At 38.3% G+C, this 18,078-nt stretch overlaps 1 protein-coding gene across 2 annotated transcripts in view; it reads left to right on the top strand.

Annotated features, from left to right (window-relative positions):
• Positions 1-18,078, top strand: part of LOC149309712 (RNA-binding motif, single-stranded-interacting protein 3) — a 575,089-nt gene that overhangs the window by 425,675 nt on the left and 131,336 nt on the right. The window lies entirely within an intron of this gene.

Genomic DNA, 18,078 nt, shown 5'->3' with positions numbered 1-18,078 from the left:
GAATTCTGGGAACTGTAGTTCTGTGAGACATTTCTCTGACAGAGTGCTCTGGTGCTACAATAAACTAAAATTGCAAGGATTCCCTAGCACTGAGGCAGGGCAGTTAAAGTGGTTTCAAACTGGATTATTTCTGCAGCATGTTTTGGACCTATGTAATTATGACCCAATAATCACTTCTCAGAGATGAAAAATATACAGGGTTGGCTGGACTTTTACTCTAAATGCTTCTTGTGATTTAATGGGAGAGGAAAATGGTGTGCCTACATGATTCTGTGCTGTGGGGATTGTGACTGAGCAGGGGGTTTGGATAAACCAGGGGAATTCTGTTTGGACCATGTCCACATGGCCAAATACCACATCCTTCCCATGTCCTCATGGTAGGTAATCCAGATGTTGCAGGGCCACATTCCTGATTCTGGTGTGGACTGTTTACTGAATCTACCATATACCCCTCATATACCATTTTAAAAAGAGTTACCTTTGGCTCCAAATCTTCCAGAGACCTCCATCAGTTTATAGTGCACCCCACTTTGCAATCCACTGCCTCCAGTCACGCCTCTGAGGTCAGAGCAAGGCACCTATACATGACATTGATGCTGGCTGCCTTGTTTTCAGCCACAGAGGGAGCAAACCATGTTGGCAGCAGTGGGGGCAGGCAGGACAATGGGCCACCTACTCTCATTCTGGAATGGCAGGTAACATGAGGACATTAAGGCAGCTTCAGGGCCAGAATACTCTGGGCCCATGTGGATCTGATCAGGGACATTTACAGTTACAAAGCCTCGTTGACTTTGAGCTGAGGATATAGATATCTAAAACTGCACTGATAAATAAAATGATGTTTCAAACCTATGATATATAGGAGAGCTCACTGAAAACTACTCATGTACATGACAAACTGAAATTCAAACATCAACTGACCACTCTCTGTAATAATGTTAAAATTTATAGCATTTTCTGTTTTGAATAGATGTTCATATTATTTAAACTAGAACATACCCTTCACATAATGATTCACTACTGCCTGGATTATTGTGGAGCCTTCCTTGGCCATAAATTGGTGGCCAAACACACAAAAAATTATCCTAAATACCTCTCAGTCCCTCTTTTGGGAAGTAACAAATGTGCACTGCTCATTACTTTCCTCTCCCACAGATGTTATGTTATTGCATTGTCTGATAAAAATAACACAACCATGCCTCATTATCCCCCCTCCATAGTATTTTATGGGTAAAGCTGCTTGTGACATATTGTTTCCAAACTTTCTACCAATTAATTAAAAGATGGTGAGTGATCATTTACTGTTAATCCTGACTTTGTGAAACTGTGCTTGTGTCCAGTTATCTTTGTCTCTGCTGTCTTATCTCACTCTACTATTTAGTACACTTTGTCAAAATTTAAATGGCAAATTTCTTGAGAGTTGTAAGCTCAAGACTTTTTACTCATATTAATTGTCATGTGCTTCTAATCCCATACTTAACAAATGATGGCACTGCAGTCCAAGACAAGCTAAAAGAGTTCTTTGCTGGAACAAAGGAAAAGAGAAATAGTTTCTTAGCAGGAGAGAATTTGAGAAAGCACCTATAATTATTAGATACTTATATGTTTGACCAACCTTCAAAGTAACAGTCTCTTTGGGGTTTGTACTAGTTGGTTCTACACAGCCTAAATATCTTGAAGGCACCAGCTCCTCTTGGATCTTGGGAGCTAAGCAGGGTCAGACCTGGCTAGTACTTGAGTAGGAACACCAGGTGTTGTAGCCTATATACAACACCTGGTGTTCCTGTTTAATGGAAGGTAATGGCAAACTACCTCTGAGTGTTCCTTATGTAAGTAAAACCTGTGGAATTCATGGCATTGCCATAAGCTAGTAGGTGACATGAGGGCACATACACACAGAGAGAGAGAGATCATTCTGTCTAGCTATGTAATCCCAAGATGGAGTGTGTATAATCTGCCCACCTCTCTGGTTCATCCCCACCTCTAGGATGGGATTTGTGCTAGACCTTCCTTCATGAAAATCAAAAATGATTAGAAGCAGTCCTCTCAGTTACTTGACTTTTCAGACACTGGTGTTCCCTTCCAGAATTTACTGACTCTGTTCTGTTGTATATCAGATCTTTGTCATCCCCACCTCAAATCTAAATATATTAAGAAACAAACCAAATATGATCAGTGGATATGGGGATGGGGACAAGGAAGAAAATAAAGGAAAAACAGATTTAACTCAGCCTGTTGAATCCTATTACACAGAAAGGTCACTGAACCTATTTCCCATTCTCATAAGTTCTTACTTCCCACTGATGTATTTACTGTCCTTTATGCGACAGCGTTTCAGATTGGATTGGATTGGATTTGCTGCAGCATTTTCTCTTTGTCTACCACAATTATTGCTCCATGCATTTTAATTTGTTTTTTAAAAAACAAAACAAAACAAACACAATATGCTACTGAAATGGAGGATAATAAGTAAATGCATATAATGTATTTCTATGCAATATGGATCACATAAAAGTGTAACCAGTACTTACACATTATTGTCTTACTGTAGACTGAAAATAGAAAAGGCTTGAGAACTTCAGCTGACAGGAAATGCTATGTTGTATGGATGAATGGATGAAATGAAATATTAAGTCTTCTCACTAATTCCAAAACTCTCCCTCAAAACCTGTCACCTGATAACATTCATTGTCAGAGAACAGTAAATGGGATTTGAGTTAGTACTTCAATGCTAACAATAGTGACAAGCAATGGTACTAGCCATGTTTTCTTGTGTGCCCTTGAACAAAACACATCGGGGGGTTTCCTTTCCTAATTTAGTTTAAATGTAAACCACTATCTCAATATATACTTTCTGCTCAGTGATTTTTTTCCCAGCTCAAGTTCAATTAAAATATATTTTCTTTTTCTTTTGAGACTAGGGATAGTATCAGTGATTATTGTAATATCCAGCTCACATGCTCACTTACCCACTATAAAAACAAACAAACAAAAACCAGCTGTCCTGAAAATGTTTGTTTTGCTAGGATTCACCTTGGTGCTTTCAAACAATAATCCACATTTTCTAAAAATTATCCAGCCAAAAATTATGCATCTTTCTTTTTTCAGTTGTCTTGCAACTTGCCTGATGTAGTGATTTGATCTCTAAAATGTGTGTAAAAATCCTAAATACCCTAAAGGCACCTGATTCTGACTGATCTTAGAAGCTAAGCAGGGTCAGCCCTGGTTAGTACTTTGATGGGAAACCATCAATGAATACCAGGTACTATAGGTTGTATTTCAGAGGAAGGAACAGGCAAAACTACCTCTTTTAGTACTCCTTGCCAAAGAAAACCCTATGAAATTCATGGGGTCACCATAAATCATCATCACCTGAAGCTTGCAGAAGACACCATCATCAATGAACATTCAAATGAATTTTGAATTTCACTATTGTCATACATGTAATAAATACATATTGTGATGATGACGACAATGATGATTTCCCTGTGGGCTTCCAAATCCAGTTAGATATCACTTAGTGAGAGATTGTGTTTGAAAACCCTATGGAAAATAACTCAGCTTACTCCAGCCTTGCAGAACAGAACTGCAGACCTGTAAACAAGATAGATTGGGAATTATCACCATTTCATTGATCTGTATAGATTGATGTAATTATCTAAGCAGGCTGCTGCCAAAATGCATATTTGAGACAGTTGTGTTGGATTGGTTATTATATTCTTTAAGAGCTCACACAGCAAAAATGATATTTTAGATATAGTAGAAACTATAAATTTCTCCCTTCACTACTGGTGGGATTAGCTTGTCCTTTACTTACTCCAAAATGGGGAGGGGGGAGAGATTAAGTGGAAGTTTCTTTATATTCGTGTAGTTTCCCCTCACAGCTTCTACTCAATTTATACATCTCTGTAATAAACCTGGATTTATGCTTCTCAGCAAAGATAGAAGCATTATGCTTTATCCACCTCCAGGCAATTACTGATCTTCCTGCATGGCGAGGCAAAGAGAATCAAGTCTCCCAGTGTATTTGGAAAGGCACAATCAGAGTCTGAAAATTATCCTCCCAGTGCCTCAATAATTGGCATGAAAGGGGAAATGGGCTGTAGTTATTGCTGTGACCTCTTTATGAATTTAAGTTGGAAATTTGGAAACCTGAGAGCATGAGGCAAAGGGGTAGACACCACAGTGTTTTTATATTAAATGAAAGACTGATCAGTTGCCTGGCTGTTAGAAAAGATTTATTGATCAATCAAAGGTTAAACTCAATTGTTTCACACTTCCCACCTAATCCTAGCAGATTCTTAGCAGAGGCAGCCGGTGATGTAGAGTAGTGAGAGCTCACAAGGTTGGAGCATCAGGACTTTTTGATTAGTAGAGACATGAATGATCCACCACCCAGCTTCTCTGTTTTCTCTCCACATAACTACAATCCTCACAGCAGGGGTTTCTTGTCTTTTTCCAAAGAGAAATGTTGTGTGAGCTATCACTGTTGTAGTACGAAACATTATGGAGTGGCTGGTCTTGAATGGGCAAGTAAGATTTACTAGCTTTACAAGTGATACCCCCCCCCCCCCGGCAAATCAGAAAACACGTAAAACTGTTGATATGACATGGATCCACACAGCAGCCTCCATTTTTCCAGTGTCCTTCAGAGTATGACTGTGGCAACTGTTGTAATGAGTGTTTGGACTTCAAAATGTGTCACTGTACTACTGGAGTCAGTATGGAATGCAGTGAATATCATGTGATATACCTAATTTATGTCTCATAGTTCACAATGAAGTTTTTTTGTGAAAGCACAGAAGCTTCCCAGAAGCACATTGAACTTACTTCTCCTGAGACAGACTGCTACCCCAGGTTGTTGCTTCTGGACTTTTGATTGCTTTCAAAATGAAAAATGGGAAGGAGGGCAGATTGATATTTTTTTAATTTGTATCCTACTTTTCTCCTGAGATGGGAAAATAGCCCTGGTATTGCTGTAGTGATACAGTTGCCAATGATGGTGTGAATTTAGGAGCAGTTTGACAAATTAATTCTAACCAGTCTTAAAATCCTGCTGCCAATGAATGATTTTGGTGACAAGAAATATTGTAATTATTAAATAATATATCATAAACAAACTATTGCAAATATTGTAACACTTCTGCTAGCTACTGATCTGTTTGCCTGCACAGTTAGAAATGTTTAGGCTTTGGTCCAAGTCATCTGATAGGCAATATCTCTCCACATGAGCCTGCCAGGTGCTGAGATCCTCAGGAAAGGTCCTTTTCTCAGTCCCTCCACCTTCACAGAGATGCTTGATGGGGATGCAAGACAGGACTTTCTCTGTGGCTGCCTCTAGGCTCTGGAACTGCATTTTTAGGGAGGCTAGATGGTCTGTTGCCCTTCCACTGTCAGAAAAAAACCTTTAAAAAAAAAATTCTGAAAGTCATTTTTGAAATGTTTTTTAAAAGGGTTTTTTTAAAAAAGAAGGTGCTAGGTTTTTTAAATTGTTATTTATATTTTGAACTGTTTGAATTGTTTTTAATGGATTTTTCAGGCTATATGGCCATGTTCTAGAAGATTTTATTCCTGGTGTTTCACCTGCATCTGTGGCTGGCATCTTCAGAGAATGCTGGCATGGAAGAAAATTGGTGACCCTGGGTAGGGAGGAGTGATTTCCATGTTAATCTGTGTATTGTTTTGTTGTTGATGGCAAGGCCTCAGGGTGAGAGGATATGCACAGAGGATTGGTGTCTGCTTAATTAATAATTAAAACCCCTGGGAAAACCCCTGTCCCTGGGTAGTTTTTCATTTGTATTTGCTGAGTTCTGATTTTGCTGTTTTTCAGGACTGGTAGCCAAATTTTGTCTTTCAAGGAATTTTTTCTTTCCTGCTGAAGTTTGTGTTTGTGGATTTCTATGGCCTCCCTGTGCATTCTGACCTGATAGTTGTTGGCATGGTTCAGAATTTCAGTGCTTTCAAACAGCATTTTGTGCCCAGGATGGTTTACAGTGGACTGTTGCTCCATTGATCGCCAGGGTTGATTTGGCTGGCTAGGCAGGTATCTCCTTCCTCCCTCACTGCTCCATGTGCATCCTTCTCAAAGCTGCATTCTCAGTGGAAGAGGACGACCATCCCAGATAGAAAGAGTGTACCGTTCTTCGGTCAAGGATATACTATAGGATATCTTCCAAGAAGTGGGGTTCACAGATCCTTTTTGTCCAGTTTACCAGCATTTTTATTGTGCTGTTTGAATTGTATTAATAGTTTAGTTCTATTTCAATACTGACCTTTTGTAAGTTTTAAACTATAATGTACTTATTTTAATTTATGGAGACCTTGAATTGGGAAAGACCTTGAATTTAAATTTATGGAGAACTTGGATTTGCGAAAAGGCAGAGCATAAAGTTCATCATCATCTAAACCACCACTACCATCACCACCGAACAACATCTATTGCTGGCAATATTAATAAGCATCACAAACTATTCCTGCTTTCTTACCTGCATTTAAAGTCAAAGGAAATTCCTATGGACTTTCTCTATCATGCCATATTCCCCTTTGCTACTGATACTGAAGATTCATTTTATCTCTTTTTGGACATTTAATTTTGCTTCACATTCTTTCATTAGGTGGAATATTTCTCTTAGGCCTCTTAATACCTTCTACTCCTTTAATTATTGTTCCTAAGAAATGGTGTCAAAACAAGAAAGCACACGCTTAAGAGCAATATTTTCCCTCAGCTTGAGTTACTGAAATAAAACTTAATGTCTTACCAGACTATTTACCAGGAAGTTGTATACTAGTAATATGTTCATTTCTCCTTCTTCTTCTTCCACTTAGAAACAAGAGACTAACATGCTCTTTCATAAAGGAAGTTTTATGCCTTTCCAGCCATACACCCCATTTTTAGAATGGTAGATGACATTACAATCATAGATTTGAGAGGGACTGTCATGACAAGACTTATTCTTACAGAATATCACCTGGGCCAGAATCCAGTTGGGTCTTTCCACTGGATTCTCTTGTTTACACAAGAACTGATATCCACTCCTTCCATTCTAAAATCCAGTTCCACAGGGCTGAGGAAATCTCTGGAGGAGATGCTGCTGTGAATTGTGGTAGAGGCTTCTTGTCTGGTGTTTTTTAAATAGATGGCCATCTATTGGGGGTGCACTGATTTTGTGTTCCTGCATGCCAGGGGGTTGGATTCTATGGCCCCTGTGGTCATCTTCCAACTCTGTGATTCTTTGTTTTCACAGCACCATGAACCACTCCTACTGCTGCAGGATACCAAAAAGACCTTAATGTGTAACCAAAACTCTGAAGTTTTGACCCATTAGTTCTATTTAGCTTTCTGGAGCAGGACAGAACAAGCCTGCCCAGTCTGCTACATGGCATCTTTTCAGACATGTGAAAAAGAATGTTATCTTTAATCTTTTCTTTTTAATCTAAACATTCACAGCCTTTTTTACTGTTCTCCATGAGATTTGGTTCCTAACTCACTCACCTGTGTGAAGTAGAGAAGGAACATAAGTAAGGGTTGTCCCATGTCCCCCCAGACAGACCTGGCGACACTCTGCTTTAATATGAGTGTTATTTATGGCCCCTTCTTGGTCAGGAAAGTGTATCAAGTATAATTTCACATTTGCTTTCAAGGAGCCCTGGTGGCACAGTTGTTAAATGCCAGTACTGCAGCCACAACATTGTAAATTCAATCCTGGATGGCTCCAAGGTCCACTCAGCCTTCCATCCTTTCATAGGTCAGTAAAGTGAGTACCCAACTTGTTGAGGGAAAGTCGCTTACACACTGTTAACCACTTATGGAGTGTTAGTTCACTGATAAGCAGTATAGAAATGTACTTACTATTGCTATTGCTATTTTTAAACTATGGAAAGTTTGCATAGAGAATGGATTCCCCTCCCCCCAATAGCTAATACATTCTTATGAATAATCTGTACTATAATCCAATGTATTTTAGGATAGCTTGGTCTTAAATGTAACTTTATCTTTCCAAAGAAAACTGATAGAGCTTATTTGTTGACATGGAGCAACACAACTCCTGTACTGTTTATTTCTGTGATTTTGGAGACTGTTACAATAGGCACCTGCACTTCAAAACTTACCACTATCGCACTGAAATCCAAACACGAAAAATGAAAATATATAAGCTGTTTGTCCTTCTTGGTCACTGCAACAAGTAGGACTTCAGCAGTGGTGGTTGTTGTGTGCCTTCAAGTCATTTCCAACTTATGGTGACACTATGGCAAATCTATCATGGGATTGTCTTGGCAAGTTTTGTTCAGAGGAGGTTGGCTATTGACTTACAAATATGTATATGCAGATAACTCCAAATGGGAAAAAATTGTACTATGTGTCAGTATCGTATCAGTAGAAGAAAAGGTGGGCAATCTCTTTCAGCCTGTGGGCTGAGTTCAATTTCTGAGATGTTTCAAGGGTCACAGTGCTAGGTAGAGCTACAGGTACCAAAACTGGGAAATTATCAAATGGGAAGATGGGAACATCTACTAGGGAAGGGCTCGATCTGGCCCTAGGGCTTCTGTTGTCCTTATATCAGGTTGGTCTATTTATTTATGTATCTCAGTGTACTTTCTACTCTGCTTTCAGTGAGCCAGCAGCTCTAATTTTTCTGCAGAGATCTTTCCCACCAAGGATTGAGCTCAGGGCCTTTGCCAAGCAAAAGATAGGCTCTATTACTGACCGAGAAACCCCCTCCCCCCCATACACACACAGTTTAGGAGCACTCTTGTGAGTCTCTACTTTAGCTGACTGACATGTACAGCAGTGTGATATTTACAGAAGTGGAGGACAAGCAGTTAATGGCTGCTATCCCAGTGTTGGCAGGGAATGATTCCACATCAAAACCATACAAATGGATTCAATAGTTGTTTCCATATTTAAACATCACTTGTAGTTAACCAGATTTAGCTGTTTGGCTTGATATTTCATGAATAATTGGAAAGATTATATATGGCAACTGTAACTATAGACAGCATCACAAACAAAAAGAAAGTCTTGAATTATTTTTAGCCAAGCTACAGAATATATATGCAGTTCTTTTGTATTTAACGTTATACTTAGCATGGGGAGAGAAGACAGCACTATTAGTGGCTGCCACAGGTGTCTGATGGCACTGACTGCAGTGTGATTGTGAATGCCTTTTGAGTTTTAACCCGAACTTGAAAGGACTTGAGCTAAAATCCAAAGCAAAGTCACTGCTCTAATAATGTCAGAACCATTGGCTGCCACTGATGGCTACTAATCACAGTGGTAAATGATTATGTCCAGGTGAGAGCAGATGTGGCTCTGCACTTGCTGGAATACATGAATGGCAGGGTTCATTGATGGTAGAGAACATGAGTGGCAGGATACTCCCAGAAGTAGCAGTTGTCCACTGCGGGAAGAGAATGCTAGATTAAGTAAATCTTTGGTCTAATCCAGCCATGTTTTCCATATTTTCTTATGTTTCTGAAAGTGGATGGAGCTATGTAAGGCCTCTTACAGACTGCCAAAATAAAGCTGTTTCGGGTCACTTTGGAGGTATGCCACTTAAATGATGCATGCATCCTAAGGCCTGTTACAGACTGCCAAAATAAAGCTGCTTCGGATCTCTTTGGAGGTATGCTATTTAAATGATGCATGGGTCCTAAGAGTCCGGAGGTTGCGTCAAAGCCACACTCCATTCCTAAGCACTGGAGTGCAGCTTTGGTGCAGCTTTCGGATTCTTAGGATGCATGCATCATTTAAACAACATACCTCCAAAGAGACCCAAAGCAGCTGCGCCAAAGCTGTGCTCCAGTCCCTAGGACTGGATCGTGGCTTTGGTACGGCTTCCAGACTCTTAGGACGCATGCAACATTTAAACAGCATACCTCCAAAGTGACCAGAAGCAGCTTTATTTTGGCCTGTCTGTATGGGGCCTAAGTCTTACTTGGTTAGTGACACATTTAGCAATAGGCCCTGGCACTGTTGAATGATATAGTAGCAACACAGGCAAGTATCAAAAGGGTTATAGCCACCAGGATGAGCAACCTTCCTGGGATGGCCGAGTGCAGGAAGTTGGGTAGATACCATATTAATACTCCCCCACTCATTGTTGACCCGATTAAAAGGTGTCAGAGTTTGCTGTTGATGTACAGCAATTTGACAATAGGTTATAGAATCATAGAGTTGGATGGGTCATCCAATTCAACCCCCTGCCATACAGGAATACATAATGAAAGCACCCCCAACAGAAGGCCATCCATCCTATTTTAAAAAAAAAACTCCAAATAAGGATCCTCTACCACACTCTGAGGCAGTGTATTCTGCAGGTGTATCTGCATTGCACAGTAACAGCAATCTGTTATGTGACTCTGTCCTACAGAATCTTGGGATTTGTTATTTAGTATGGTGCTTGGAACAGAGTGCTACTGTTGTTATTTCTGTGGACTGGAGCTCTCTGTCTGAGGATTCAAATTACTTCACTAGCCCCAGGATTCCATAGGATGGACACATGACACAAAATGGTATCAACGTGGCTTACCTGTGCTGTGTAGATATAACAAATATTTCTTATATTTGAAAACAATTACTTGATTTTTAACATGAAGCTTCTGTTATCTCTTTCTCTTTAATTTTTTTTTTAAATCCCTCCTTTTCTCCCTTATCTTTTCCTCAGGCTTTCATGTCATTTTAAAACATTTTAGAATTTAAAGTACTGAGAAGTTAATAGAGCTTTAGTCATAAAATATTTACAATCAGAAACTGGATGATATTTCCCAGATTGCATGATCTTTGAAGTTCAGACATGACTTACATTTTCTTTTCAAAGAGCTCCTAATGGCTCCTAGTGAATGTCCCTGGACACTGTAAATCAGCCACATCATATTGAGTCATCTTCTTTTTCGTTATTATTAATTCTCCTTCCTCACCCACCCCGTCTGCATATTAGGATATTGTTTAAATTATAACATTAGCCCAGGACTCTTGGCAGATTAAAATGAAACTTTTACAGAAGGTTCAAAAGAATGTGAATAATTAAAATTAAGAAGAGGCACAACACTTTACCCCCCCCCCGCCCCAATACTGTCCATTTTAATTGTCTTTCCTTTGCAATAAGAGTGTCTTCTATCTCCAAAGGGAAGAGGGAGAGTACTCACCTGTCATGTGAGTAGCATGAGTTAGAAATATTTCTTTTCAATATTCATTTTAACCACCCTTAAAATTCCACCTTTGAGAACAACAAAAGGGAAAAAAAATCTATAAAGGCATATTTTTCTGCTTATTTATCTATTTATATTCTGACTGTTTCTGAGTATGGGATCCAAGGCAGCTCACAACACAGAATAAAACAAAATACAACTAATAATTTATCATCAGAGTAAAAAACTGAAAAGTTTTTAAAAACATGAAATAAATTATCCTGTTAAAAGCAATACAAATTTAAAACAGGCTTGGGGAAGTGTATCACCTCCATTTAAATGTGTTAGTGAAAAGAAGAGCTGGTTTCTTAAATGTAAGACAAAACGTTCTGTTTTATTATGCATGACATGACCTAAAGGTCCTACAACACACTACAGATCCCATACATTAGATACATACTGGACAGTGCATTTGTTCTTGCTAGAAGCCATCAGAAATGATAGGTATAAAAATACAGGCCTTGCTGTAAAATTACTTATTTATCAAGTCTGTCATAACTTTAATCCCTTGAGAGCAGTGCAAAAGATTTTTGTTACATCAATTGATTTGTTAAAAGGGGGAAAAACATAGTTTGTTTCTTTATTAAGCTATCAACAACAGTCTCATTTTTATGCTTAGAAACATCTGCCAAATGTTTCAGTGCCCCTTTGGTAAGCACCTGTGATCTTCTTCCACATTTTTTTTTACCAGCTTTTGATATCTAGATAATAGTTCTCTTGGCCACTATCAGATACATTTACAAGAATGTTACACATTGTTTCATTACTGGAGCCTCTGACTCAATGATATTCTGCAACCTTATTCCAGAGATGTATTTGAGAGCCTTCATGGATGAGAGCAAGAATGTGTGAAATAATGAATCCATTATTTCAAAATACACCTTCCAACATTATATCCATTTATAATGAATAAGGATCAGCTGAGATCCTCAGACCTCTAGGTTTTGATGGGAATATTCAACAGATTTTAATAACGAAGTGCTTATCATTGTTGCTACCATCCTGCCATTGAAACTTTGCAGTAAATGAGGAAAGTCTGAGAATTCTGGTTTTAAATTAAGGTTTAGTTAAAAGGAGTTGCATTTTCTTGCATGCTTTATGTGTCTGCTCCTCTGTTTCCGGTGATTACTGAGAGTCACAAAGGCACTGTGGCATTAACATGTTGTGAAGGGGAAGAAGCTCCTTCATTTTGTCAAGTCAGACAAAAGGCTGCCACTTGTCTAGCTGCAATGAAACTGAAGACAGTAGCAACCCTATTGTCAAGGTAGTTTATTGGCTCGGATCACTTAGTGAAGCTCCTCTCTGCCTTTAGCCGAGCAGCAGACAGAAGAAGCAAAGTGGCTGCAAACACTTATAAACAAATGCAAAATCTCCAAAAGCATATCTTAGAGGGATTTTTCCCCCCAGAGGACATATCCTACTAAGCTGTTTATCAGTTTAATATTTGTAGATGTTGAGACCTAGTTGACTGGGCACCTGTTCATTTGGTTGTACAACTGCAGGAAATGGCCAGCTAGAAATGTAATTCTTACCATTCCTAGCACTGGAAACCCCAGCAACGTGCAACAAAACTCATATCATGTCATGGGAGACCCTAATTCCAACATAGCTGGGTTTTGCTGCCCTGAATTAGAAAGTAGCATTTTTTAAAAAAATAGAAGAAATAAAGATTACCTTAGCTGAACAATGTTACCAGTAAAAGAAAACAAGTCCTCTTCAGATGTTGTATTTTAAAACAGAATAGTGGGAATTGGGAACATTAGCTTCAGTTTCATGTGTCCTGCTCTCAATTTCACCATCTTAACAGAGAGATGTGACCAGGTTCAAATGAACATGTTTACAAAGCTTCACACTCTTGGAAAACCTGCCTCATCGGTGTTTCCAGTTGAAGAGGGTTTTGTAACCGTAATCATTTGAAGGTGTTACGGTATATCTCCATTTGAAATCTTCCATCATAGACACACAATGATGAGGTTGGGAGTGAAGGAAATGAGGGATGAGCATTTGTTCCCAGTGCTCCCTACAGGACTGTGAAAGAGACTGCCCAAATAAAGTGCTTGTTTCCCTCTGTGAACCTGTACATTTCACCTACATAAGTAACCTTGTACTTGTTGGCATGGTCACTTATTCTAAAATGAAAATGTCATAGAAAATTTAGAGGGCACAGCAATCCAGGACCTAAAGATATTACATTATTGCCCTTTTAAAAATGAAAGAGAGGGGCAACAGAAAACAGATCAATAAACTCCGCTATAGCAGAGTCTAGTGCCGCCAAATGTCTAAACTATAGAGTATCCACAAAAGAAGCAAGTCAAGATGCAGCCTGTTTTAGGAATTACCAATAGTCTTCCAAATCATTTCCACACCTGATACAAATGCATGCAAATAAACCAAAGTTGGAAATGATATGCGAATAAGGTTATATACCTTGGCTTATCTCATTCTTGAAAGCAAGATAAGTGTCTTTGGTGACTTTCTAAAGAAGGCAGTGGAGCTTCGGAAGTTTGCAATATGTATTTTGTGCATTTTGGCTGTCCCAATAAAGGTATCCTTGTTTTGCAGATTTTGGATCTTATTGTACTATAGTAACATTAGAACAGAATTTCTAATTTTACACAATATGTAATTTTATGCAAGAAGAGATTATTAAATCAACATTGATACAACAACGTCAACATCACTTAAATCCAAAACACGCTACAGAAATAATCCACTCTGAGACCACTTTAACTGCTCCAGCTCAGTGCTAGGGAATTCTGGGAACTGTAGTTTTGTGAGACATTTAGCCTTCTCTGTCAGAAGCTCTGTCACAATAAACTGCAATTCTCAGGATTCCCTAGCACTGAGCCAGGGCAGTTGAAGCATTCTCAAACTGGATTATTTCTGCAGTGTGTTTTGGACCTTAGTGACTAAACTGTATGCAAGCATGAATTATTTCAAACGTTTTCTTCCTGCTGAATGAGATTACAAGGGCTTTGACATGTATTTTATTTGAATTTAAGGACTTGAAAAACCTCATTTTGTGCATAGTTAATAATGCATCTTGTACAAATGTTAGTGCTTCTTGTGCAATCTCCCCTCCCCCAAAGATAGTAGTTGGCCCTTTTAAAAAATAGATGTCTCTCTGAGTTGAGATACCTGTTCTTACTGAAGTTAAGAAGTTTTTTTTTTACATACCCATTTCAGATTGACATGAAATCACAATCACAACATAATTGCATGTGAACAAACCATGTGGTGGTTTTTGGCTCCTTGGAATTCCATTTCACATTAAAGTGGTGCCTGCTGGCCAAACTACAGGAAAAATAGCTTTGCTTTTCATGTCTTCAGAAAGGCTTTCCAAATTCCTCCTTGTCTGTAAGTTAATGGCTACATTAAATACTGACTGCAGTGCACTTTGTGGAGGAAATGTTTATGATATTGGAGAGGACTGGGGGGGGGGGAGAAACTGGTTAAATCAGTTCTACTATCAGATCCTGTACCCTGTCATCAGTTTTATAATTACCGATATTTTGCTCTCATTTGAATTTTCTTAGATGCCCTCCGTATTTTAGTATACTTTTTTAAAATGCAGAAATATTAAGATATTTTGGGCCTGTACAGACAGGCCAAAATAAAGCTGCTTGGGGTCACTTTGGAGATATGCTGTTTAAATGATGCATGCGTCCTAAGAGTCTGGAAGCCACGCGAAAGTCACGCTCCAGTCCTTAGGAATGGAGCCTTTGAGGAGTTTAAGGGTTCAAATTAATACATTTTGACTCACTAGTGATATGACTTAATCTCAGAAGTCATCTTGTTCTTCAGATGTGTTGCTTGGGTAGCATCTGTTCTGAAGAGTTACAAACATTCTGAACAAAATAATTGGTTTTTCTTTCTTTTTCTTTTTAAAAAAAGCACATTAATTTTTTTTCATTTCCCAGAGTTCGTGTTTTAAAGCTTGGGCATCAAGCTGTTCTGTTCTTACTATTCTTGGTATGTGTCCCATCTTCCCATGTAAAGTCTACTTCATTACTTGAAGAGTAAAATGGATGCATTTAGCTGGAAATAGTTTCTCTCTTATTGAATGATATTTTGTTGTCTTACAAGTATCTGCTTCAGTTCTGTATAATTGTTTGTTTTTTATTTTTCTATATCATTGACAAACCTTGCTGGCCATGAACACGGATTTTCTACAAAACCTAGATACATTTTCAGGAAATGCCCTGGAAAAATAGCTAGAAAAGCATACAGTATGCTGTGGAAATGTGAGATGTTGGGTGTATCTACACTGTAGAAACAATACAGTTTGCACCATTTTTAACTGCCATTCTACAGAATCCTGACATTTCTAGTTTTGCAAGGTCTTGAACCTTTTCTGGCAAAGAGTGCTGGTGCCTTCTAGAACTACAAATTCCAGGATTGTGCAGGAAGGAGCCATGCTAGTGAAAGTGGTGCCAAACTGCATTAATTCTACAGTATAGATGCACCCATTGTTGCAAAAAAAAAAAAAAAAAAAACAGCGTATCTCCCACTGTTCCAATTTGGCAGGGACAATCCCAGTTAATCCTCTGCTATCCCATTTTTTTCAGCTGGCTTTTTAAAAAATGTTTTGGTTTCTCTCTCCTCCTCTCACTTTCCCCTTTCCTCCTCCATTTACTTCCATTTCTGGAAACTGACTCCAAAGTGCAAAAGTAAATGCCAGTCAGTTAAGTCAGCAAGAGAGAAAGGAGAGGATGAGACAAAATCTTGCCCTTCCCAAGAGGCTCAGGCAAAAGCAAACTCCAGTTGCTTGCTTCTTCTTCCTGATTAATAACTGTCGCCATATTGACCACACTGCTATGGAATTTGGGGATTTGTAGTTTTGTGAGCTGTTTATCCTTCTCTGACACAGCTCTCTGGTGTCACAACAAACTACAAATCCCCCTAATTTCAGTCATAGCAGTGTCAAACTACATTATTTCTACAGTGGAAACATAGCTGTGTCTCCATAGATGTATGTTTAGGTTTACATTTTGCAGTGCCCTTCATCTTGAAGTTTGCATTGCAGACAGTGAGGGTACATGGAAATAGCTGTTCCTATTGAATGTGGTCAGGACAGTTCTGTTTCAGTAAGAATTTAGCTAAATTTGTCACTTACTTCATAGTTTTGAAAGAAAGCACAAGAGACCTTTTTTAAAAAAACACAAAATAATGTAAAAGAAAGAGAAACTGACATATTCAGAACTCAGACATTATAGTTGATTCTAGCTGCACATTTCTTTTATTTGGAGTCTGGCATTTTATTTTCTTAAGATACAGCTCCACATTTTTCCTGCCAACATGTGTCTGTAAAAAAGAAACACCTTTCAATTCCATAAACCAACTGGTCTGCCTAATAGAATGCATTAGGGAATCTTATCACCTGCTGACCTCTTGTGTCCCATTTGGCCTAATCTCCCAGTCCACTGTGCCTTTTTCTCATGTTATATTGCATAAATATGAATACGTTGTTGGCTACACAATATTGTCAGCTTCCAAGAATAAGTACTACCTTAATTTTTTGGTACATCAGAGTAAGCTTTCTTTCTTTCTTTCTTTGCTCTCCAAAGGGAGCAATTTAAATTTTGGCAGTGACTATTATTACCAAATCATGTTTATATTTTCTAGTTCTTTTGCCAGTATATACATTTATACACACAAGTACATAAATTATTTAAATTCAGCGGTTGATTGTAGATTTTGTTTTGTATGTTATATACTGAAACCACTAACTTTTTAAAGATTTAGCCTCCTGCGACAAATTTTTTAAAGTTGAAAAAGCAGCATGAAAGGTCTACTGAAAAGGTTTGCTATGACATCTAAAGGGCTCAGTGTTTAGTGATTCTGGAGGACTCTTATGCCATAATTTATCAGTTAGGCTGTTTTAATCAAAGTTGCAAATAATTTCTAGGGTGGCTGGGTGGAATAAAGTAATAAAGAAGAATAAAACCCAGCTCTTCAAATTAACATTTATAAGATTGGAAACAGAATCTATTGTTAGTCTCAACTAATGGAAACCCACTGAGGATTCCATTAGTTGACTCAAATATCGATTCTGTGGGTTTACTTTACAGTAGCTTGGATTGTATGGTAGAATTCAGGCTGATGTATCAATGTATCCATTGACATTCCAACGTCTTGGATGAATAGGAATTAAAGCCAAGAATTCCTGGTTGAATTCCAGCACACTCTCCCACTGTCAGTACTACCAAAAAATGTGGCTGAACAAGACTTGAAGCTGCATCTCTCCAGTTAAGACCCAACACACATACACAACAGATTTGCTCTAATTTTTGATATACTTCCAGCGATTACTTTAAAATTCCAATTACTTTAAAAATGTTCATGATACATATTTAATATATATGGAGATTAGCCCAGAAAAAAACTAATAAACCAAGTGGCTAATTATAATGATTGATTGCATTTCTGCAAAATAAGAATGTGTACACATTCCGCTTTCTACTCTCAGTACCTTGCTAAAACTAAAAATGACAACAGTGCCACCAAACCTTTGAATCGCTGTCTGACAGTACTGTAATGTTGCAATAAAACAATGGATAGTTCAAGACCAGCCAGCCCCCACCCCTACCTATAATTTACATGCAGCTGACATATTTATTTATTTTTAAGTGCTCTTGGAAGAAAGGAATCCATCCCAAGTCAATTTAAACTTTGCTTGTTCTCTTTAAATATTTAATTACATTAATTTTTCAGAACAACAAAACAAACATTCATCAAGTGAAACTAAGCATGTCACCCTCAGATCTCTACATCTGTTGCTATCCTGCTGTTTTCCTGCATAATTCAGTTTAATACATTTAAAGTGTACACTTCATTAAAATTCTTAACATTCACTTACATGGAGAGTTTACATTCTAGACAAGGGCAGGA

The sequence above is a fragment of the Sceloporus occidentalis genome, unplaced genomic scaffold (genome assembly GCF_023333645.1).
Source record: "Sceloporus occidentalis isolate IW3139 unplaced genomic scaffold, rSceOcc1.0.p SCAF_7, whole genome shotgun sequence".
In the NCBI taxonomy this organism is placed as follows: Eukaryota; Metazoa; Chordata; class Lepidosauria; order Squamata; family Phrynosomatidae; genus Sceloporus; species Sceloporus occidentalis.
The sequence above is the reverse complement of the archived record's forward strand: the minus strand, read 5'-3'. Positions and strand labels throughout refer to the sequence as shown.